Source organism: Lactuca saligna, chromosome 7 (genome assembly GCF_052625555.1).
Source record: "Lactuca saligna cultivar CGN05327 chromosome 7, ASM5262555v1, whole genome shotgun sequence".
Classification (NCBI taxonomy): Eukaryota; Viridiplantae; Streptophyta; class Magnoliopsida; order Asterales; family Asteraceae; genus Lactuca; species Lactuca saligna.
The window spans coordinates 30,748,529-30,769,529 of record NC_136423.1 but is presented as its reverse complement, the minus strand read 5'-3'; the positions used below and the strand labels follow the sequence as shown (position 1 = coordinate 30,769,529).

General features: G+C 36.5%; 2 pseudogenes; both read right to left on the bottom strand.

The window, feature by feature from the left end:
- Positions 1 to 2,579: 2,579 nt before the first annotated feature.
- On the bottom strand, positions 2,580 to 19,678 carry LOC145006793 (peroxisomal fatty acid beta-oxidation multifunctional protein AIM1-like; annotated as a pseudogene).
- LOC145004232 (kinetochore protein NDC80 homolog) lies at positions 14,885 to 16,956 on the bottom strand (annotated as a pseudogene).
- Positions 19,679 to 21,001: the final 1,323 nt, after the last annotated feature.

Genomic DNA, 21,001 nt, shown 5'->3' with positions numbered 1-21,001 from the left:
ATTCTTAATAACTCAATTATCCAGGAAGTCAAAACATGCAAAGTGAAACAATAGTTAAACAATTTACATAAGACAGTAACTTTACTTATAAATAATACTTCTTTATTTAATCATCAAATGTCAATTACATTTATCTATTACACGTTTCTAAACTATCTAATCCAAACTAATATCATCCTTCAGCCCAATGCTCCTAGCGTGCTGCAAGTGCTTAACCCTACTCAGTCCCTTCGTAAGCGGATCTGCTGGGTTATCCTCTGACGATACCCTATTTACTACGAGGAGTCCTTCTTCTACCCGATGTCGAATAAATTGATATTTTCTATCGATATGTTGAGATCTACCATGATTCATCGGTTCCTTGGTCAAGGAAACCGCTCCTTCATTATCACAGAAAATTTCCATAGGCTCTTTTATGGCAGGTACAACTCCAAGGTCTCCAATGAAGTTCTTCAACCATATCACCTCCTTTGACGCTTCGCTCACTGCAATGTACTCTGATTCGCACGTTGAATCAGCTATGGTTTTTTGCTTGGAACTTTTCCAAGTCACTACTCCTCCATTAAGTGTAAAGACCCAGCCCGACTGTGAACGGTAGTTGTCCCTGTCCATCTAGAAACTGGCGTCACTATACCCTCATACCTTTAAGTCATCACTCCCTCTGAGGACTAGAAACCATTCCTTTGTCCTCCGAAGGTACTTAAGAATATTCTTGACTGCGATCCAGTGTGCTTTGCCTGGGTTCCCTTGATATCTATTGACCATGCTCAAAGAAAAAGCCACATCAGGGCGAGTACAAGTCATAGCATACGTGATCGAGCCAACTGCGGAAGCATAAGGTACTCGGTTCATCTCTGCTATCTCGGCTTCGGTACTCGGACTTTGAGTCTTACTCAACTTGGCATTACTTTGGATTGGTAATTCTCCCTTCTTTGAATTTTCCATACTAAAACGTTTTAGTACCTTGTCCAAGTAAGTATTCTGACTAAGTACTATTAGTCTCTTACTTCAGTCTCTCACTATCCTTATTCCCAAAATATAGGAAGCCTCTCCGAGGTCCTTCATAGCGAAGCACTTCTCGAGACAGGACTTAACTTCTTGCAGTGTCAGGATGTCGTTTCCTATGAGTAGTATGCCATCGACATACAATACGAGGAAGCTAACTATACTCCCACTGGCTTTGACATATACACATGATTCATCTTCGTTCGTACAAATCCAAACTCTTTGACTTTCTCATCGAAACAAATATTCCATCTGCGAGATGCTTGCTTAAGTCCATAAATGGACTTCTCAAGCTTGCACACTCTATTAGGATGCTTCGCATTGACAAAACCCTCTGGCTTAGAAATGTAAACATCCTCAACCAACTTCTCATTAAGAAGAGTGGTTTTGATATCCATTTTCCATATTTCATAATCATGAAATGCAACAATGGATAGCATCACCCTAATAGACTTTATTTTGGCAACTGGTGAGAAGGTTTCATCATAGTCAACTCCAGGAGTTTGAGTAAATCCGTTTGCAACCAATCGCGCCTTATACGTGTGCACATTCCCATCCATGTCGATCTTGTTCTTGAAGATCTACTTGCACCCAACCTTCTTACGTCCGGGCACATGGTTAACCAAATTCCAAACTTGGTTGTCATACATGGACTGAATCTCACTATCCATTGCCTCTTTCTATTTCGCAGACTCCGGGCCTTCCATGGCTTCCTTATAGCTCTTAGGTTCATCTAGATTTATTAGTGTACTATCACTAATATACATGTCCCCTTCTGTAGTAATATGAAAACCATATAACTGGGGTTGAACTCTAACTCTTGCGGAACGTCTAAGAAGTAAGGATTTGTCACACGGTTCAACCGGAGTTTCCTCCTCGGGTTGAGCGCTAGTGTTAGAGATTCCTTCATTGCTCGACTCTTGAATCTCTTCAAGATTGATTTGCCTCCCACTGTCCCCTTAGCTTATGAGTTCTCGCTCTCGGAAAACCCCTCTCCTCGCAATGAAGACAACATTGTCACTCGGTCTATAGAAGAGATATCCAAAGGAATCTCCTCACGAGATGTGGACAGGGAAAGCTCCCTCCAAAGGATTTATGTGGGTAGCTGATGAAAATACACCGCTCACTACGAGGTTCGAGCTTGTTGTGAGTCTCTCGTCTTACGAAAGCCTCACAACCCCAAACCTTGATATGTTCCAACGAGGGAGCTTTCCCTGTCCACATCTCGTGAGGTGTTTTGGCAACCTTCTTTATAGGGACTAAGTTAAGGATATGGGCTGCAGTCTCTAAGGTATACCCCCAGAATGAGATAGGCAGTGAAGCACGACTCATCATGGAACAAACCATGTCCAACAGGGTTCGATTACGCCTCTCAACCACACCATTCAACTGCGGTGTCCTAGGCAGTGTCAGTTGCGAAACTATTCTGCATTCCTTGAGGTAGTTGTGGAATTCAAGACTTAGGTACTCTCTTCCTCGATCGGATCGAAGCATCTTGATTTTCCTGCCCAATTGATTCTCCACTTCTTGTTTTAAATCCTTGAACTTTCCAAAGGTTTCTAACTTGTGCTTGATTAAACAAATATACCCATATCTACTATAATCATCGGTGAAAGTCACATAGAAGCAGTTCACGTCCCTTGTGGTGGATCTAAAGGGCCCACACACATCGGTGTGTATGAGATCCAATAAACCCTCATCCCTTTCACAAGTGCCAGTGAAGGGTGACTTGGTCATCTTTCCAAGTAAACAAGACTCGCACACGTCATCGTCCCTAAGGTCGAATGCCTCCAACACTCCATCCTTTTGGAGTTGGGCTATGCGTTTCTTGTTAACATGTCCAAGATGACTATGCCACAAGCATGCTTTATCCATACTATTGGAAGAATCCACACATAATACATCATTTCCTAGGTTATCTATAACCATAACAGTTTCATAAATTCCATTACAAGGCAATGCTTCAAAATACAAAACACCATTTAGATAAGCATAAATTGAACCTTTCTCATTATCAAACGAATATCTAAATCCTTGTCGAAACAAACCATGAAATGAAATGATGTTTCTTGCCATATATGGCGAATAGCAACAATTATTTAAATCTAAACCTAATCCATTACTAAGCGCTAAAGAATACACTCCAATCTTGGTGACAAGCGACAATCTTCTGTTCCCCATTATTAGATTTATTCTTCCACGCTCCATATCCCTATCTCTTCTTAGTCCCTGCAAATCAGAACATATGTGAAAACCGCATCCTGTATCAAGAACCCAAGAAATAGCATGTGATGAATCATTAGATTTAATTGTGTAAATACCTGCGAAAGACGGCTTGATCTTCCCATCCTTGATGGCTTGCAGATATTTCAGGCAACTTCTCTTCCAATGCCCTATTTTGTAGCAGTGGTGGCACTCTGCCTCCTTTGGGTTTGAGTTGGGCTTAGCATAACCAACTTTGGTTCCACTAGAAGAGGTACCATATTAGGGTTTTCCCTTGTGGTGGCTCTTTGAAGGAGCCTTCCTCTTCTTGCCCCTCCCTTGCCCAATGGCCAAAACATGAGCAGCGGGTGGAGTGGGAGTTGATGCAACAGACTTGTCCTTGAGGTTGCTTTCAGCAGTCCCTAAGAGCCCTTGGAGTTTGCTTAAAGCGACCTCTTCTTTGTTCATATGGTAGGTCATCCTAAATTGGTTGTAGCATGAGGGAAAGGAGTGGAGAATGATGTCGATAGCCAGATCTTCCCCAAATTTAACATTTAACTTGCGAAGACGATCACCATACCTCTGCATCTTTTGCAAATGCAAGGTTAAGGACTCTCCACTCCCCATCTTAGCGGTGATCATGTTGGTGATGATCTCATAACGCTCTTGCCTTGCGCTTTGGTGGTACCTCTCCAGCAAATCTTGGTGCATTTCGTATGGATACATGTCCTCATAGGACTTTTGGAGTTCAAGATTCATAGTGGCCAGCATAATGCAATGAAATTTCGTTGCATCATGCTCGTGGGCCTCAAAGACGACCATTTCTTCGAGAGTAGCGACTTCTGGATTGATCTTTTCAAGTTTCTCATCGAGGACATATTCTTTGTCCTTGTAACGAGCAATCATGCGAATGTATCTAATCCATTCGTTGAAATTCGATCCATCAAACGTCACTTTTTGACATAGGCTCATTAGGGAGAATGAGTCAGGAGCATTGTTGTTTGCGTTTGCGTTAGACATCTGCAAATAGAAAGGAACAAAGTTTGATTAGAATTGAATCCCTAATTAAACACCCAAAATGAGAAATTAGGGCTAGGATCCAACAACATTATTTACACATTAGAAAAGGGATGCCGTAATCTAACATGCAAATAGTTTGGAGGTAAGTGAATGACGATTCACTAACTCTCCACCATGAAAAACATAGAAGGATTAAGTTTTAAATGTATTGAAAATTCCTAGACTCCTTTTAGATTCATTGAAATTTTCAATGGCATGTTTAAATCTCGATATGCCCCTCTAGTTTGTGACTGGGATGCTAAGGATCACAAAGCGGGTGTGAATAACCATGCAAATGTACATGGTGCCCTCATTGTTACAGTCACCTATTCGATGTGCCGGTTAACCACACACGCTCCATCGAATTATGACAAACAATGAGTCACCCTTGGCCACCTTTTCTTAGAACCAATTAGTGTGCCGGTCAACCACACACGCTCCATCGAATTGCATCAATTCACTTTGCCTAAAGTAACTAAGAATGGGAATTTTGTAAAACGTTTAGTTACTTTATATAGATTTATTATACTTACTAATGAGGAGAGGATTTCCCTATCCTACCCATTCGGCTAACGACCATCCACCAATCAATGAAGCGGTGGGTGAGAGTGGACACCCATTAAATGATCATTTTATAGGCCACAACCTTATACCCCCCCCTCCTATAGATCGACTTCGTGAATGAGGTCTACTAACGGTAAGACTAGCATTTTAGTTATATATATATATATATATATATATATATATATATATATATATATATATATATATATATATATATATATCTTGTAATAATATAATAGTATAGGGTGTATTTTAAACATTTCAAAATACTAGGGTTTCAATTTCAATTTTAAAAATTTTCAAAATTTAAGACCTTTTAAATTAAAATTTTAAATATTAAAACTCTTGATTTAATAATTATCTTAGATTAAACAATTAATTTGAATTATTAAATCATAAAGGATTACCTTAAATTAAACAATAATTTATCTTAATCCCTTAAACCCCTCTAGATTTCGAAAAACATGGGATGAGATAATTCAAAATTTTAATTACCATATTTAAACATTAAAAGATAATTACAAGATATGAGATTATCCAAATCCCTAAAATTTAGGATCTTATCTTGGGGAGGAGGCTAATTTCGAAATTCAAGGGTTGGCAAACCCTAGAATTCGAAATCTTGGGCACAAAGGAAAGGGTTTGAAAACCCTTATAAAATTTTCGAAAAACAGGGTTCAAGAACCCTAATTTCGAAATCCTTGCCTCCTAGGGTTTATTCTCATAAAACCTAAAGTGTCAAATTCATACAATTGTATAATTCTAATTGAAAAAAAATAACCATACGTTCTGATACCGCTGATGTGTTTTATACAAACAATCCTATGTGTGCATGCAACCCTAGATTTGGATCTATGTTTTCACTATTAGATACACAACATTATGAACATAAGAAGAGCCCTAGCATGCTCCTAGGTATTTCGAAATCTAGATAGTAGAATGGATTACATACCTTTTGTTGTTATAATGTAATAACAACTCAAATCTTCAATCTTCTTGTCTTTGAAAGCAAGTACCACAAGTGTAGTACCTCTAATGGCTCACAAACACCAAGAGTAAATGGAGAGGCAAAAGAGAGAGAGTGAGAGAGAGAGAGAGAGAGAGACGCAAGAGGCAGAAAATCGGCTCTAGGTCTTCTAGGGATCAAGTGGCCGATTTCCCTTAGCCAAGGGATCCTTAAATAGGGTAGAGATTAGGGTTTCAGTCCTTGTCCTTATTTGGTTGCTTACCCACTAAGCAGCCCATAAGATAAGTCTAGAAGAGTTATCATTGGACGAATTCTAGGGCCTTATCCCTTTGAATTTGTCCACCCTATCCATAGGGCATCCATTAACCTAATTTGCAACTCTCACATAATTACAATTCAGCCCCTCTAGTTTAATTAATTACTTTTGATCACATAATTAATTCTTAATTAGTTATTGACCAATATTAATTAAACAAATATGATTTCTCTTTTAATATATTATTCGTATAATATATTAATAAATCATAATAACATCTTTCTCTATTATTTCTCCAGTCAAGTTGCTTTGTTGAAGGCACCCAAAAGGACCATGCACAACCGGGTCAAGTACTTATCAAATATGGTTACGGGCTTAGACACTAATCCAACACAAGTTGGGTGGAGTGTTCATTCCGCACGATATATACATCTAGAGTTAGGGACTAGGGGTAGGTGTGACGGATGGAAGCTCGTTAGCCAGTACGTATATATTTGGAGTTTTAGGCTGATTGATTCCTGGTTTGTGGAGCATGACCACAGATTTGGTTATAGTCACAGCTTCAGAAGCCCTTACTAGTTTGACTAGTTTCGCTAAGATTGGGGCCATTCCATTGGAGAAGAGGTAGTTGTTGCATTCAGTGCTCTAAAAGGCGCGCCATGGCGCGCATTTACATATGCCATGACGTGAGGCGCGACTTCACCATTACAAAAAGCCTCATAACGTTGCTGTTAGGCGTGACGCATTGCAAGGCGTCATATGGCATGCTATGGTGCATTACGGCATGTTATGGCCGATGTTTTATCGTTTGAAACATGTTTTTTTCTTTTCTCTTTTATGCATTTTCTAATCGAACAAACAAGTGTTGTGTTTTTTCTTTAACTTTTTTTACTAGTTATTGTAATAACACTTCTAAAAACTAGCTATATTTGATATAAATCTATATTTATGTGTTAATATAATTATAAATTAATATCAACTTGACGCCTTAGATTACGCCTTGAAAAATGTCATGGCTCATTAAGCTTGAGGCATAGCCTTGCTGACACGCCACGCCTAACGACTTTTAGAACATTGGTTGCAATTGAATGTTTTCAAGTGACTTGGTTGTTTTTGGCAACATTTGAGTTGAATGGTCTCTCGAGTTTTCAATTTTGATGTGTCGGTTTTATGAAGCAGTTGGAGGTTGCGTATGGATTGTGTTAGTGTTAGGGGAGAGTTGTAACACCCGTCACAAGAATACTTCTTCTGAGGCTTGGTCATTTAGACCTTTTAAATGTGGAATTTGGTGGTGGCCATTATATGGTGGTGCATGGAGTGAGAAACCCTAAACTTTGGGTCTAGAGGCCTATTTAAAGGATGTGATGGCTAGCGTTTGCTTACCCTCAGCCTCCATCACCCTCTCAAGTTCATAAACAAATCCTAGCCCCCTTGTATTCATCTTTAAGTTTATTGTGGCGGTTTGTGACATTGAAGAAGGAAGAAATAAGCTCCGAGTCCAAGGACTCAGTAAGCAAATTTCTTCACCACCTTCTTGTGTATAGCTTAGAACTTTGTAAGTCCATAATTTCCTACCTTTTTGTCCATCTCTTCTAGATCTAGGCTTTGAAACACATTTCTTCTTATTTTTGTTGGTTTGAGTGGATGGATTCCATAAAGTTGGCAACTTTATGGAACATTGAGGTCTCTAGATATGAGGTTTTATGAAGTTTTGGATTCCAAGCATGAGGTTTTGACCTCTTTCTTCTTAGTTTGAACTAACTTGAGTGTATGACATGCATTGGACATGTATGTCCATAAAGTAAGGGTTTTTATGGTGGTTATGGGTGCAGGGAAGCCTTCTACAAAGCATGAGTATGAGGCTTAATGGATTAAAGAGCTTAATCCATTAAGAGGTCCATAACAGGTCCCACGACGTGGTGGTGTGATGACTACGACGTGGTGGAAGGGTTTACCATGACTGTTTTGTCGCGAGAATGCCACGACGTGACCTATGCTTAGCTACGATGTGGTAACCACCTAAGTTGACTTTAAATTTTACCATTGACCGTTGACTAAGTTGACTTTCTGGTCGACTTGAGGGTTTCAAACTGTAGATTGATAATTTGCCTCTAGTTGATGTATAGGGGGTTCGTAGTGTCAGTCTTTACTTCCGCATGAGCCATAGTTTGGTCTACTCATTTATGAGGTGAGTTTTCTCACTATAGTTTGTACTACATTATGTATCCTTTGTGTGTTAGGATGTTGGCATGTTGTAGTGATCTGTTAGATTAGCAGATCTATTATGATTACGTATGTTTGGTGTTTATTGTTTGTTTACACATGTCGACATATTGTAGGTGGGTTGAGGCGGTCCTGCTTTGTGATGTAGGCCAAGATACCCAGGAAATCTAGTTGCGAATGTAGGCCAAAGGAGAGCGGTCCAGCTAGATGTTGTAGGCTAAGGAAATTGGTCCAGTTGGTACTATAGGCTCATAAGAGCGGTCCAACTATAGGCTTTTGACTTAGGAGGCGGGCCAAACCTGTGTTGTAGGCCTGGTGTGCATGCATTTTTTGTGTATTGTAGTGTGGGGGCATTTTGAGAAACTCACTAAGTTTTAGGTTATAGTTGTGGATTTAAATGTTTCTAGTACTTTTGAAGACTAGGGCAAGGAGAAGGCGTGACTGTACACATCGTCCAACAGTCGTTATGTTTTGAGAGATACTATGGTTTTGATACTCTGATTTTATGTTATGATTGTGAAGCAATGTTTTTGGTAACATGTATTTTATGAAAAAAAACTTTCTCTTTTGAAAATAAAAAACTTTACAATGATTTTGGGGACATTACACAGCTAAAGGAAATCATTTCTTAGATGACGAACTTCGTGAACGCCAACCATACTGCATCGTTGTCATATACAACCAACTCACCGTCCTACTGGGTATTTGTACGTACAAGATCTAAAGTACATTGTTGTTTAATTACTTTTCGAGGATGTCATCTTCAGACTGAAAATAGAATAAAGAACTCAAGAATAAATATTTACGAAAAACATCGAGAATAAAGAAGTTTTTTTAGTGGTGTGTTAAACCAAATGAACCCCTCCTATTTATATATAGGCCTAGGGTGGGAAAAATGATAAATTTGGGGGTAAGACCATCTCCAACCCCTCCCCATTTTGGTAGACTAAAGTGTGCTTCTTTATCTTTAATACATTTATATCGAGCAAGAAATTGTTGGAATTGACTGTCTTCGTCTGTCGTCAATTCAACCTCTATCATATTTGTAATATATATTTTAATTATAAGTTTTTGTAAAATACGTTATTATTTTTTAAAATTTCAATATGTATTTAATTTTTTATATAAATTTGATGAAAAAAACAAATTTTATAATTATAATTATTTAATATAATTTAATATATAATAAAATATTATAATTATTAAATATTATATTTAACTTATAATTAGTAGGTAAAAACGAACTAGAAATATATAAATATATAAACAAATGGACTAAAACCGACAACACAAAGTTCATCCACATTTTGGGGGAAATGAATAGTATACCACCATATTTGGTGTAATACTATTCATATCCCCCAAAATGAGGGAGAAAATGGGGGAAGAATGGAGAATGAGAGTGGGATGGAGATGCTCTAAATGGTTATATAGCCATTTTATTGGAAAAAAATATGTTTTTGTATTTGTTCTAAAGATAATATTTGAATCCGGGTAAAAATTGAATAATTATCTATTTAGAAAATCAGGATAAAATCAAGGTCTAGGATCATATGTCAAACCAACAGTTAGTGTATATTTAATTCGGATATTCATAGAGATCGGACATGGATACCTTTTCAGATTTCCTAAAAATCTGAACCCGGTTTAAGAACCTTTAGTCCTCTACTCACCAATCCCACCCCATCCTTTCCCTTGTTCACTTCTTCATCTCTTTAATCTCGTCAAAAAGTGCCATCCATCTCTAATCAAATGAACACAAAATAGAACACCTAGTTACGATTGTAGTGTAAGCACATGAATAGGATGGAAAAAGCAAACGAAAAAAAAGGTGATAATACATCTAATAGTAAATTATCATGCCTAAAAATTCTTAAAGGGGTATTATTTATGTTGAGATATCAACACTACTAGAAAAAAAACCTTTTACGACATGCAATGCATGTCGTAAAACACTCAGATGACGCGCAAATGCGTGTCAAGGAAGGCTCTGTCATAATGAGAGACGACGCGCATTTACGACGCACATTTATGACATGCATTTACGACGCGCAATGCGTATCAAGGAAGCCCCTGTCATAACGGTAGGCGACACGCATTTGCGTGTCTTAACCTTATGACGCACGTTTATGACACACATTGCGTATCATTAAAGCCTCTGTCATAATTGAAGATGACACGCATTTGTGTGTCATAAACTTCAACAATCATTTACGATATGCATTTACGACGTGCCTTTACGATATTCATTTACGCATACAAAAATATGGAAACAAATATATACCAAAATAATCAATTTGATCCAATAACATCATGTCAAACAAGTTATCAAAAATTGAAATACATTGATATTAATATGATAATATAGTGTTATTAAGGGGTTTTCCCTAACTATATAGCTTGATTCTACATCCCTAACTATATAACCTGATCCTTCATGTCATTGGTTTGCTAGTTGGTGTACCACGTAAAAAGGTTGAACTTAGTGTCATGGGCGGCCGACCACCGGGCATGGCTGGAAAGTAATTTCTCCCTACATTGTTTTTTCTGTTCTAACTATCTCTAGTAGTGGCATCAGGTGAGCTGGAATGTAATCATTTAATAAGAAAAAAATTAAAAAAAAGTTAATATGAGTTCAAAATTGCCTATAAGATGTAGACATATGGATTTTGTCATGTAACCTGAAGAAATGTGCCCCAATAACTCGATCTTGAAATTTTATTTTTTCTCCAATTAAATTGAGGTCAATGGTGGATGTGTTGGTTGCTAAAATGCAATGAGGGGGACAAATGTTTTCAATATCACTGAAGATCTTTTTCTTTAAAGGAATGTTCTCAATTACAGCCTGTATTCACAAATAGAGTTGCCAAATTATGTCTTTTATAAAGTTTACATTTTATGTGTTTTTAAAGATCATACCTCTGTAACCATATCTACATCTTTAAATTGCGAGTAATCCAAAACCCCATTAACCAATGACAACGCCTTTTCACCTTGACCCTGTAGTAGCTTCTTCCTTGCAGCCAATCCTTTAACATTTGCTGAAAAAGTCATCAAATATATAACCAATAAGTCACATAATAAAATGGCTACAAAATATAAGAGATAATTAACTACCTTCTGTTATTTTTAGTCCCTTTTGAAGATACTTAGAGTTGACATCCTTGAGAACAACTTTTATATTACCAAGAATAAGGGCAGTTGCTATTCCAGACCACATTAAACCTCCACCAATCACAATAACTTTCTTCACACTTCTTGGCTTTAGACCAACATCAGTAACTTTAGGTACTTGTAAATGTAAAATCAAAGAAAACCAAGTTTACATTTGTAGAAATTTTGATATTCCAGAAAAAAATAAGAGAAAAAGGTTTAAATTACCTTTGAGATTGCACGTTGTGCAAAGAATATATGAACAAGACCTTTTGATGTTTATGAAACAACAAGCTCATTGAACACCTTCACCTCCTGAGGAACAAAGTGTTTGCATTATTAGAAGTAATTGATAAACAAGTTACTTACAAAAATGGTCTCTGTGATTTCTGATTTAACCGCGTTTGGTCCAAAAATGAAATCTTTCTTCATTTTGGTCCTTATTTCAAAGGTTCCAAGGACCAAAACCTTGAAAAAAGAATCAACATTGAAAAGGGTTTCACGTTTTGACTATACTAGGTAATTTTTTAATCAGAAAGTACAATGACCATTTTGTAATTTACTCTAGATAAAATCCGGGTATATAAGTAACAACTAGTATAAAATCACTTATCACTTTCAAAATACAAATCCAAACACATGTTGTCTAGCACATCAAGGCAAGCTTTAATAATCTCACGTGCTTCTGAAGGGGACCCGATTTTGTCTGTGTGATGAAGAGAGCGGGCCCACGGTTTACGGGCCTCAGCAATGTCTAATGCCCATGTCTTAGCCACTTTCAACAATTCTTGAGGAGGGACAATAGCGTCAACTAGACCTAACTTTCCCCCTTCCTCAGAGAGTATTGGTTTAGATGACTACAAACAAGATTCATAAATTAATATCATCGATCTGTTTAAATATTCATAATCAGTAAATACTAAATAGTATTCAAGGATAGAGGAGAGAGGAGAGATGTGCTCACCAACATCATTTCAACTGTCTTTGATAATCCCAAAAGCCTAGGAAGTCTTTGGGAACCTTGAAAACCATATTTTCCATTATTTAGTGAAATCCCATTTGTATAATCATATTAACTAAGGTGTTGTGTTGTTATTTACCATCATTTCTAAACAGAAAGGCTAAAATGGTCAATTAATCAGGTTTGGATAACTGATTTAGTCTAAAAAAGAATCTGTCTTTGCATATACAATGTTTTATCCATACAAGACTTAATAGGGGAAAAAAGAAACATGTATTTCTTTTTGCCTTGATGCAAAAAAGAATGACTTAACAAAGAAAGTTAGAAAAAGAAGGCTTTTCATGTCAAGTTTCAACCTTTTTACAACTTTGCCCTCATCCCCTCATTTATTTTTTTTCCTTTTCCTTTTTCCTCAAATGTGTTTTGAATTTCTCATATATTTTTAAACATGATTCATTCAGACATACCTCCAAAGACTGGCATAACTCCAAGAGAGAGTTCAGGTAAGCCAAGTTGAGCTCTTGGAGCTGCAACACAGGCATGACATCCCTACATTAATCAAATACATTAAAACACATTTACAATAACTATTTTTTTTAAATAATTTGACTCATAAAAACTACAAACCATTGCAAGTTCTAAGCCACCCCCGAGTGCAAGTCCTTGTACAGCAGCAACTGTGGGTTTCTTGGCATCTAGGTGTACCCAAAAAAGAAAAAAAAGAAATTGTGTAAAGAAATGTAGACATAACTACAAAAACTATAAGATAAATTGAAAGCAAAAACCTTCAATTGTGTTGGTCACAAGGGCAACAGATACATCAGGTAGTTGAGAAATGTCTCCTGCAATGACAATGGTTAAAGTTTCAACATGGATTTAAGGAACATAATAGATTAGTAGCTTCTTGCATATATGATGGATAAGGAAGTCATACCAGTCTTGTGAACTTTCTGAAAAACATTGATGTCAAATCCACCTGAAAATCTTCCATTCTTGCCTTCATAAAGTAAGAGAAATGAAATTAAGTCATGGAACAGCTTGACTACAAATTTAGTAAATATATGCTCCTTGTAAATACCTTCATAAAGTAAGAGAGATGAAATTAGGTCATGGAGTCGTACGAGTTTGACTACAAATTTAGTAAATATATGCTCCTTGTAAACCAGAAGTAATGGATAGAAAACATTATTCTGCAAGAACTACAAGTGCAAAGATTCTAGTGAAGAATTAGTAACAAAAATTACGTCGATAGATATACCATGATCGTGTATTAAGATATTATTTAATCATGTTGTTATTCGGTATTAAACCCTAAGGCCTAATCCTTTGTGTTCTACAAAAGAGACTAAATCGACTGATTCAAATAACACACCAAAGAAAGCCCCAACGCATGCAAGGAAGTCCATTTTGTCAACTTTCCAAATATGGTAAGCTTCAGTGTAATCGATTAATCAAGGAAGTGCAAACAAGATGATCGAAGCAAGTATGGCAAGATGAGTGTAATATAATAGCTTCGTTAACAATTGTAATGATATGAACATAGTTATCACCATAACTATATTTGACACTGTAGATTGACACCCTGCGCTAAAATTTACAGCTGTTCACAAAAATGATCCTGCAACACAAGTAAAAAATGTCAATTCTGATAACACATGGTTTCAAAATGATCAAACATGGCAGTTGATCAAATGCAAAAGTTGTTAATTATTTATATATCGCTATACCAGTGGCAACATAGCAAGAAGACATAGATCCAACAATGTTCATGCAGCCTATTACGAGCATTTGTTTGTTCCCATCTAGACATAGACATAGCTCCAGGGGCAGGAGTGCCAGTAGGAGTGCCACTTGTCCCTGCAGTTACAGCATGACTTGCTAGCATATGACAGAAGCTGGCATAACCAGCACCATTGCTCTCACCTCTTGAGCATTTGTTCCTTCTAATAGCCTGCATTTTATCCTGTCTAATCCCTGCATTTTTTTTTGTTTTTTTATTAAATCCAACAGAAAAAGAACCATCCATAAATTAGAGAAATAGCTTAAACAAACATACAGGGCCATATTGTTGTCTGTGCTGAGTGGAAGGAAGAGAATGAAAATCCGCATCCAGAATGGCAATCACATATATTGTTCAGTGAAACTGAGTAACAACATAACAGCCACAACATCAACGCATGTTCTTGAAATGACACAACTGCCATTCACTAGCTATTTTTTTAGGCCTAAAGTTTTTTTAGATTACAAGGATCAAAAACATCACTTGGCAAATCAAAAGGATAAAAAACAACCCTTTTTTTCCTTCTCTATGTCAGAATCTGACATGTTTATACCCTCAGAAGTCGATCCTGGTGTAGGTGTTGGATTGTTTTTAAAGTAATCAGTTCACTTTCATGACCCACACTGTCTGCATAGGAGGTTGTCCACCAAAAGTTGATGTAGGATTCCCAAATATCGGATGCAGAACAGCAAGCTCTAAATAGGATTCCCATCTTTAAACTCTCCATCCAGTAATTGAAGGACCTTCATCTGGATCATAAGGAGACATGTATTGACCTACATAAACAATGTCAACAGTTAACAAGTAAATGTATGTTTCACAAATGGAGAAGGTTGGAAGGTTGAAAGGTTAAGTACCTTCAACAATTACAATAGCAATGACAGAGCCACCACAGGTAGGGCCAAAGGCAACTGCAGTAACTCTAGAACCCCATGTAGTTGTTGCTGCTAATTGCGTTGAAGCTTCAGGACTCACATATGCAGAAAAATTTGAAACGGGAGAACAATGAAGTGCAACCATGTCACTATAATCTTGCTCTGTAAGTTTCTTCCCTTGTTTACTTTCTGAATCAAAGTATTCCTTCCAGCTAAACAAATAAGAAGCCCATGAAGCAAAACCATCCCAAGAAGGTGGAGTAAGTGAAGAAGGGATCCCATTGGTGGTGCTAGTCTTTGGAGTTTCTTGAAATCCATTCCCAAATCCAGGAGTCACCTTTTACAAATAATTGCTGAAGAGATATCAAACTTTCAAGATTTTCCATTGAACTTTTCTTTACATCATCACTAGAAGACTTTAGTGCAGGCTTCAGTGTTGATTTACAATCCATCCCAAGCACCTCAGCAGGTGTTAAACCTTTGTCATTCAACTCATACTGGAAGTCATTTCCTAGTTTCAACCTAAAAATTCAACAAGAAAACAAAAAATTAATAAGGGTTGTGATAAAGATGATTCATATGTCAAAAAAGTGTACATCCTCATAGTCTGGTTTCATTCGATCTGAAGTGCCTCAAGCTCCTTTAAATTTGTCCCTATGACAGCATTAAGATCCCAACATTTCTCCTCCCATTTGTTCCTGTCAATCTCTGCCTCTCGCCCTCTCCTATATCTCTTTCCACTGATTGTAACTCTCTCTTCATCCTCTCTGCATCTCTTAAATTCATAGTCTGTTCTTCCACTTTCTTCTTCAACTCTTCATTCTCCTCACACATCCTAACCCTCTCCTCTATTTTAGTTACCAATTCCTTCTTTTTTCTTCCAATAGCTTCTCCATAGACACAACATGTGTCTGCAACTGTTCGATTAATTTGTTGAACTTCTTAATATCCTTTTCCAACATTCCATGTTCCTCTTCCTTTGATTCCCTCGGTGATGGCCCAGACTTCATTGTCTCCAGTTTTGCCTCCAAATCCTTCACATCTCCTGGTTTGACCTTTATATTCTCCTCCAGAGATATTTTCTCCTATTGTCAACGTTTCAGGAACCTAAATCAGCCTGAGTATACTAATTTTTAGGTATTTTGATTATACAAAGAAAAGTGATTAATACCTGGTGTAACTTCTCCATGAATTTTTCATCTTCCCTTTCCATTGCATCGTCGTCTCCCCTTATGTAAAGCAGGTAAGTATTCAGAGTATAGATGAACATGCTGTTGCCAGAAATCGACTGTGACTAGGTGGAATTTGCAAGGTGCTCGTTATACATTGCAATTTGTACAAGCCAATGAAGCACGACTAAAACAGTAGGAAACATGTGAGGCGTTCCAGGGGATTTTAAGGCCGACTTGTTGACAAGGGTAAATGTTGATTCAAACCCTAGAAATCGCTCCAAAAGGGTCAAAGATGGGAAGGGGAATGATTTACAATGTAAGATAGAGGAGGTTGCTTCGAGCCCTAGAAATCACACGACGTCGAGAATAATGTAGAAGCTAAGGGGGGTGTTTGAGAGTAATGTATGTTCTTGTTCTGGATGTGTAGCTGAGAGGCATTGTGCTTGACGGTGGTTGCAATCAACATTTGTTTTTGGTAGACGATAGGTGAAGCGAGGGGTTCAATCGATGTTTTTAAAGTGAAATCGGAGATTGGAGAGCTGAAGAGGAGAGAATCACAGAAGCATGAAGTGTGGATTGATTTTTTAGGGTTTAATGGTGGTGAAGCGGATAGGAGAGGAGGGAGAGGGGAGAATCGATTGCGAAGATGAAAGATAGAAAGAAGGTAGAAAAGAACAAGGCGGGTTTTCAAAATTTTGGGGATTTCATTTTCGTCCGTATCTACTAAATGCGCGTTCATTAAAATTATAAAGCGACACTTATAGAGGATGCGCATTTAAGATACAGCGTCCTCCGTGTTTTTAATATTTTTTTCTTATGACACTAATTTGAGGGCACGCAATAATGCGTGACCTATATCCTTAAATTTTTTGAAGAGATGACACTTTTTTAATGTCACTCTCTTTTGCGTAACATAAATCAATGAGTGTCGTGGTTTGCGCATCGTAAAAGGGTAGTTTTCTTGTAGTGCAAATATCATTCTACCTTTTGTTAATGTAAATCTTCTTACTTATATAAAATAATGATATGTGGAATCTGTTAATTATCTTTCTTAATCTCTTGTCTTGATATTAATATTTGTTTTGATCTAATGAGAAGAAAGAAAGATAGGAACAAAAGATACGAGGATATATGATTTCTCATTTATATTTATGTAATTTTTTTGTACTTCCAAACAAGCCTACAAACTTAACCTTTCAGGGGGTGATGCATGAACCTAAAAATGAATTGTATTTTGATCTAAACCTACTAATATATTTTCAATCCAAAGGGGGCAGAATTTATTAGACAGGAGGGGTATGTCTGGTAACAAGTTTTTGAAGATTTTAGGAGCTTTTAAGCCATCAATTTTTAAGACAAAAAAATCAAAATTAAAGAAATATCTTGTTAAACAATATGAACTTAAAGCTTTTATTTTAAACAAAAAATTCATAATCAAAAAGTGAAACTACTTTAATTGGCTTTGGAAAGCTTTTAACTTTTAGATTTTATATAATTCTACACATTTCAAAATTCTAATATAATCTTAACACACTTTTCAAAAGCTTACAATTACTTTTTCCAAATATTACCATACAAATAAAAGTTATAGCTTTCAATTTAAAGATATAGTAAAAGCTTCCAACTAACAATTAGTTTTGTTAAACATGTAATAATAATTGATTAATGTATGTTTTCCTCACCTGGTCCACCAGTGATTGTAATTATCACGTTAAAGGTGCTGACAACAATATTTCTATGAAACAGAATATGTATATCGTACACACAATGTAAAGTATCAAAAAGTGTTGCCCATCAGGCAAGAATCATTGATGAAGCTCACGTAATATTATAACGAAATTTATTAATGATGGAGTACGCACACAACAAATGTAACGGTTTTCTGAAAGCAATACATGTGTATCTTGTGCAATTGAAGTTTGTTCTTGTTCGAGAATGTCAATTTCTGCTTCGGAAGCTTATTACAGTTACAAGAACCGAAAGCATACCCATATTAATTAAATTCTAAACAGAAAGAAAATACCACTCATCACCAAAGCTCCAAGCTAACTAAACCCAATCATAGTAATAGTAATTAATAATCCACCTCTTCAGAAATGTCACTATCCTGAGAGACAGAAAAATCATCTTCATCAGAATATCCGGAAGAATACGTATCATCAAAGTCATAATAGTTTTGTGTTGAGCTCTTAAAATCTTTTATCCGTTCCATGCACTCTTTTAATAAATTCATGTCAAGATTAATTTTATAACACCAACGAACATCTAGGGATTCAAGGTGAGGACATCCGTTAAGAATGGCCTTGAATCCGTAGTTTGTCATCTTACTACCAAACACCTGCAAATGGCGTAACTCGGGCATGTTGTTTGCAATGGCAAGGGCATCATCATCATATTTAATGAATGACCCGGTGATTGTCATGTCCATCTCGAAAGACTTAAGCTGAGGGCAATTCCGTCCAATAACTTTAATGTCTTCAATGTTGATTGAGATGGAAGTAAGATGAAGTTTCTCCAATTGTGGTACCCTTTTGACTGACCTTCTCAACCCACTGCCCGTGATATCAAAGCAGCACCAAAGGGAAAGGCTGTTCAGCTTACTTGAGCTGTTGTTCACAAGTCACCACATAAAGCCAAAGAAAAGAAAAACATTTTCAGTAATTTAAAACTACTAAAAGCAAAGAAACTACTTGCAAACGAACATAAAAATAAATAAATAAATAGATTAAATGCTATGAAGGTAAATCATACACCTCAAGATTTGTAATGCTACTATTGTCTATTGAAGATGAGGATGTGAGGGCATTCGCGTCTTTTGACACATACAAGAGATCGAGAGGGAATTTTTGTCCAATGCATGCCAAAATTAGTATATGCAAGGTGTTTTGTCAAGTAACAATGTCCTCTACTGTGCCACGTTCTCAAGTTTGTGTTCAATTCACTCATAGTACACATGTTCCAAATACTACACGCATGCAACCAAATTAATCAAATTGCATGTCTACATAACAAATAAAACAAGCCAAAAAACGTATATGATATGATCTGGACCAAAATTTTTACTTTCATAATCTATTGGTTAAATGTTCTCTTGATTAAGGAGTATGATTGAATAGCAATGGCAAGGAAGAAACCTACCGTATCAACATGTAATCAAGGAGATCATCGGTGCCAAACCCTTTGATACTGAGATCGGTCAATTCCCCACAGCTAAGATCGACTGCCTTCTTAGTCAGCATCTCAAGATCGTAATTTGTATGACATACATCCCAACTATCAACATCGATAACCTTCCATATCGCCGGATCTTTGCAAATTCTCCACCAACTTGTGCATACTTTCATTGCGCCGTTGAGTAATTCTAAAGTCCGCAATCTTTGAAATATATTTACCATCAGTTCGTGAGGAATTTCTAGCCATTTTGGAGATTCCTTCATGGGCAAACTCGGGTCTGCGGCTGACGCCATTCTACGACGATTTTACCGACTTATTTGATCTCTCCTGAAGCGCCGTCTGGATTATTGAAAACCCTTTTATTGGAGATAAAAGTGAATTAGTAAAATGTCCCTGCCGTTTTGTGTGCTTTACAATATAGTCCTTTGAGAAAAACAAATTATATTATATGTCTACAATCTACATTATACCTAATCACTCGTCTCTCTAGCATGGTAGTGAAAGTCGTACTTAATTCCATGGTTCAAAATTTTGGGACAATTAATCAACCGTATATGCAATAGCATAGCCATTGTCTAACTTTAATGCATGTGAGCTAATTGTGATAGTTAATTTGGTAAAAGTTACGGACCGTGTTACTATTATGCATGTTATCCCCTACTTTCTTAATTGGATCTTGCATCTTCACATATGTCCATGCATTGGTTCGACTGTCTGTTCAAAGAAAATGATTTGACTTTTTCTTCCTCTAGTGTCAACTATCTTCTTTTATTACAATGATAGTTAAAAGAATAATATCCTAGAACAGTTAGTATTCAACAAAAAAAATAACACACATGTCGTATCAAATATCAATGATTACATAAAATGCAAATAAATGTCACACAAGCGACAACCAAAAACAGATAAATCAACCAAAAATCTAATCACATTGGTTCAAGGGTAGGGTATACATCAAAAGTCAATACCAGAATCACACCAAACAATTGTACAACATTGTAGCATATTTATGTATGTACAATTCTAAATTCTTATAATAATGGCACAGCCCTTCTTGTATCTCAGCCCACTTGCAGGGGCGGTTTTGTTTAGGGTCTCATGGTGGTACCGACATGACTTGCCGGTACGCAGTGTAAAAAATTTCGAATTTTTTTTCTATTATCGTGTCACTACTTAAATTTCCCGTGTCACCCTGTGCCACCCCTAGGCCAGCCTCTGCCTATGTGTTTGTATTAATTTAGATGAATTTCATATATGTTCTTAAACATCAAAATATCATATTTGTTTAGCTTAATCTTTTAATATCATATTTACTTTTCATAAACATTCAAAATATCATATTTGTTCAAATTTTTTTATAACGTTTTTAATAGTTTATGATCATTTTTTATATTTTAGAATTATTTTAATAATTAAAAATTTGAACCATATGATCCCATATTTTTGGAATATTGCCCTCTTGACAAACAAAACGTTTCATTTTCAACCATTTCCATGGAATGTATGCAATAATTGTTTAGTTTTTTGTTGTTATTGATTATTGTCATGTTGTAGATTGAGGATATTTTCAATATTACTATTGATATTTTGATGTATAAAAGGCATAAGTT